The following is a 5,088-nucleotide window of genomic DNA, read 5'->3' as shown; positions in this document are numbered from 1 at the left end:
CCTGTCCATCACCAACTCCTGGAGTCCATTCAAACCCATGTCCATCGAGTCAGCGATGGCATCCAACCATCTCATCCTCTGTCGTCCCCTTCTCCTCCTGTCCTCAATCTTTCCCAGCAACAGGGTCTTTTCCAATGAGTCAGCTCTTCGCATCAGGTGGCCAAAGTACTGGAGTTTCAGTTTCAGCATCAGTCCTTCCAGTGAAGACCCAGGATCTCCTGGGATGGAGATCTTGATCTCCTGATCTCCTTTAGGATGGACTGGTTGGATCTCCTTGCAGCCCAAGGAACTCTCAAGAGTCTTTTCCAACACCACAGTTCAAAAGCATCAGTTCTTCAGCACTCAGCTTTCTTTATAGTCCAATTCTCACATCCATACAGGACCACTGGAAAAACCATAGCTTTGACTAGATGGACCTTTGTTGACAAAGTAATGTCTCTGCTTTTTAATATTCTGTCTAGGTTGGTCATAACTTTCCTTCCAAGGAGTAAGCATCTTTTAATTTCATGGCTGCAATCACCATCTGCAGTGATTTTGGAGCCCAGAATAATAAAATCAGCCAGTTTCCACTGTTTCCCCATCTATTTGCCATGAAGTGATGGGACCGGATGCCATGATCTTAGTTTTCTGAATGTTGAGCTTTAAGCCAACTTTTTCACTCTCCTCTTTCAGTTTCATCAAGAGGCTTTTTAGTTCCTCTTCACTTTCTGCCATAAGGGTGGTGTCATATGCATATCTGAAGTTATTGATATTTCTCCTGGCAGTTTTATTGCAGCTTGTGGTTCATCCAGTCCAGCATTTCTCATGATGTACTCTGCATATAAGTTAAATAAGCAGGGTGACAATATACAGGCTTGACATACTCCTTTTCCTATTTGGAACCAGTCTGTCGTTCCATGTCCAGTTCTAACTGTTGCTTCCTGACCTGCATACAGGTTTCTCAAGAGGCAGGTCAGGTGGTCTGGTATTCCCATCTCTTTCAGAATTTTCCACAGTTTATTGTGATTCACACAGTCAAAGGCTTTGACATAGTTAATAAAGCAGAAATAGATGTTTTTCTGGAATTCTCTTGCTTCTTCCATGATCCAGCGGCTGTTGGCAATTTGATCTCTGGTTCCTCTGCCTTTTCTAAACCCAGATTGAACATCTGGAAGTTCACGGTTCACGTATTGCTGAAGCCTGGCTTGGACAATTTTAAGTATCACTTTACTAGCCTGTGAGATGAGTGCAATTGTGCAGTAGTCTGAGCATTCTTTGGCATTGCCTTTCTTTGGGAGTGGAATGAAAACGGACCTTTTCCAGTCCTGTGGCCACTGCTGAGTTCTCCAAATTTTCTGGCATATTGAGTGCAGCACTTTCACAGCATCATCTTTCAGGATTTGAAATAACTCAACTGGAATTCCTTCACCTCCACTAGCTTTGTTCGTAGTGATGCTTCCTAAGGCCCACTTGATTTCATATTCCAGGATGTCTGGCTCTAGGTGAGTGATCACACCATTGTGATTATCTGAGTCATGAAGATCTTTTTTGCTTAGTTCTTCTGTGTATTCTTGCCACCTCTTCTTAATATCTTCTGCTTGTGTTAAGTCCATACCATTTCTGTCCTTTATTGAGCCCATCTTTGCATGAAAAGTTCCCTTAGTATCTCTAATTTTCTTGAAGAGATCTCTAGTCTTCCCCATTCTATTGTTCTCCTCTATTTCTTTGCATTGATCCCTGAGGAAGGCTTTCTTACCTCTCTTTTCTATTCTTTGGAATTCTGCATTCGAATGGGTATATCTTTCCTTTTCTCCCTTGCTTTTCACTTCCCTTCTTTTCACAGCTATTTGTAAGGCGTCCTCAGACAGTCATTTTGCTTTTTTGCATTTCTTTTTCTTGGGGATGGTCTTGATTCCTGTCTCCTGTACAATGTCACGAACCTACGTCCATAGTTCATCAGGCACTCTGTCTATCAGATCTAGTCCCTTAAATCTATTTCTCACTTCCACTGTATAGTCTAACTCTTCCAAATGCAGTGTGTATTTCACACTAACAGCACATCTCAATTCAAATAAGCCACATGTGACTAGCCTTCTTGAAAACTTATTTCCTACTATTATGCTTATGAGTGTTTTTTATGATACACACAAATGTATATTGTATTTGTTTTTGAAACTGAAGTGTCCTGTTCCATTCAAGCCATAATGAAGAAAATTCAATCTGAGGCATTTTATGGGGACCTGCCCTCACTTTCCTAAGATCATCTCAGTACTCTGGGCTGAGGCAGTCTGAGAACTGTGGACAGGGGGATCTGTGGCTCCCCACAAGTTGCTCGCTGCCCACAATCACTTGGCACGCCAAGGGATGGCTCTTGCGGCAGGGTACATACTTTCCAAGCTAAAGTCAGAGCCAGGATCTTCACTGCCACTCTAGAAGCCATGTGTTTGGTGACCTGACTTCAGGTGTCCCCGGGGCCTCTCCTCAGAGGTTCTGCCACCTACTGGGGCATTCCTGGGACATGGGTACTAGTTGCCAAGCGCTTTCGTCTCTCTGGGACAATCCAGCAAAATATACTTGTGATGGACTCTGAACACCAAGGCAGTCTCCACCCTCCGCCACTCCTTCTCACACCCTAAACTCCCCGGAGAATTTATTAAAACACAGATTGCAGGTCTCCACCTCAGAGATTCTGCTTCAGTCAACCTAAGGTGGGGCTAGAGAATGTATGTTTCTTTTTTTTATTATCCATTTATCTAGATGTGCTCAGTCTTAACTGCAGCATGCAGAATCTTTCGTTTCAACATGTGGGATCCAGTTCCCTGACCAGGGATCAAATACGAGTCCCCTGCATTGGGAGTGCAGAGTCTTAGCCACTGGCCCACCAGGGAAGTTCCAGAAAACATACACTTCTTTTTTCCATATATTTATTTATTTCACTGTGCCGAATCTTAGTTGCAGCACACAGGATCTTTAGTTCTACCATGTGAACTCTAGTTGTGGCATGCAGGACCTAGTTCCCTGACCAGGGATGGAACCTGGGCCCCACTGTACCGAGAGCGCAGAGTCTTAGCCCCTGGACCACCAGGGAAGTCCCCCGAGACTACACTTCTAACAAGCTCCTGGGTGACGCCGCTGGTCCCTGGACCCACTCTTGCAGGAGCACTGCTTATGTTACTTTTGCTTAAAGGGGAGAAAAACTTACCTTCTCATTCTTCTTGTGGAAGACTGCAGGCCTGCAAAAAGGACAGGACCCCAATTAACTTTTCAATAACTCACACTGTTACACTAGTGAAAACAGAAGAGGGAGAAATAACAAAGGAAATTTTATTTCCTGAAACACAGGTGTGGAATGCTTTTCTGAAGGGGGCCTCTTCTGCTGGCGGACCTCCTAACCACTGTTGCCACCCCACACCAGATCTTGGCTTATAAACCCACTCTCAGGTAGAACAGCTGCAAAAGGAATAGTTGGGAAACTTTTTATAGGCAAGTCTAGGCATTTCCTTTTCAGCCCCAATTAACTAGCCAGAACGAGAATGCTCAGCCGCCCTGGCCCACAATACAGTCCACACAAATACTCATTGTGTGGCAGAGTGTCTCTCATAGCATCAAGAATTTCATATGGAGTGTCTGTGGGGAAATGAGGGGAAGAAAAAAAAAACACATATATGTATAACGCATTTCAAAATCCGAGAGCTATTTCTCTTGCCCTCATGCATTTTTCACACTTTTTTCTTCCTACATAACACTATAATCCTGTATATATTTGCCCTCTGCTTTCCACTACAATACCCTGCTAAGGCTATATTCTTTGTGTGTGTGTGTGTGGTTTTCTGCTGGCTTTTGGCAAAGAAATAGCCTGGACTTTTAGGTTAAAAACACATTTATCTCTAATACTTCTTTTCATAATCTGCACCTTCACCAAACCTCATTTCAAAACCTGGTCCATGGATTCTGCAAAAAATACCAAAGAAGCACACTTCAGTGCAAGGGATCAATGGACTTGGGCAGAGACCACATTACATTATTTGGCAATAATACCCACCCATACCCACGCTTTCATAACAAAGCTAGGCAAATCAGAAGGAAGAGTGTGTTCTGGAGGTTACTTAAAGGAAGCAACTTATAAATCAGCTCAGTCCCAAGTAGCTGTTTTCTCTAATGTAAAATAATCTTGAGATGCTCTGGGGAGACAGTTCTGCACTTAGAAGCTGTGTAAACAAACAACCCAGAAAATGCTACCATGACACCCAGGCTAGGTGTTGAAGCGATGCCGCGAAATTGCCTTAGAACCTTGAAAGGGGTAAAGAAGATGGAGAAATATCCAGCAACAATAGCACTATTCACCTAAAGCAACCCTAGGTTACTATGACAGTGTGATCTCCAGTTCAGTCTCATTGAGGACACACCTGGAAAGAGAAAGAAGGAAGTGCTTGCTTTATCCTGTCCTGAGGCTACATTCAGTTTAGATATATGCATGCTAAGTCACTTCAGTCAGGTCCAGGTCTGACTCTTTCCAACCCCATGGACTGTAGCCCGCCAGGCTCCTCGGTCCACGGGATTCTCCAGGCAAGAATATTGGAGTGGGTTGCCATGCCCTCCTCCAGGGGATTTTCCTGACCCAGGGATCAAACCTGCATCTCGTGCGTCTCCTGTATTGGCAGATGGGTTCTTTACCACTGGTACCACCTGGGAAGTCTCAGTTTAGATATTCTGGCAGGCAAATTCTGCACTTTCCCTTTTTTGGCATCCTCTATTATAAGAATGTATCTGGCCGGTTAGCTCAATTGGTTAGAGCATGGTGCTAATAACACCAAGGTCACGGGTTCGATCCCGTACGGCCAGATTTTGTGGTGACTACTGCTTGGCTACTCCATGGTGGCTCAGAAGGTAAAGCATCCACCTACAATGCGGGAGACCCAGGTTCGATCCCTGGGTTGGGAAGATCTCCTGGAGAAGGAAATGGCAACCCACTCCAGTATTCTTGCCTGGAAAATCCCATGGATGGAGGAGCCTGGTAGGCTACAGTCCATGGGGTCACAAAGAGTTGGACACGACTCAGCGACTTCACTTCACTTCACTTCATTATAAGAACACCAGGTATCACAATGA

At 44.4% G+C, this 5,088-nt stretch overlaps 1 non-coding gene across 1 annotated transcript; it reads left to right on the top strand.

Moving 5' to 3' along the window:
* The first annotated feature begins 4,748 nt into the window (after positions 1–4,748).
* On the top strand, positions 4,749–4,820 carry TRNAI-AAU (transfer RNA isoleucine (anticodon AAU)). Its single transcript has one exon. It is a non-coding gene; the product is annotated as a tRNA-Ile (tRNA).
* Positions 4,821–5,088: the final 268 nt, after the last annotated feature.

The sequence above is a fragment of the Muntiacus reevesi genome, chromosome 20 (assembly GCF_963930625.1).
Source record: "Muntiacus reevesi chromosome 20, mMunRee1.1, whole genome shotgun sequence".
Lineage (NCBI taxonomy): Eukaryota > Metazoa > Chordata > Mammalia > Artiodactyla > Cervidae > Muntiacus > Muntiacus reevesi.
Note: the sequence above shows the minus strand (reverse complement) of the source record. Positions and strands in the feature narration are given on the sequence as shown.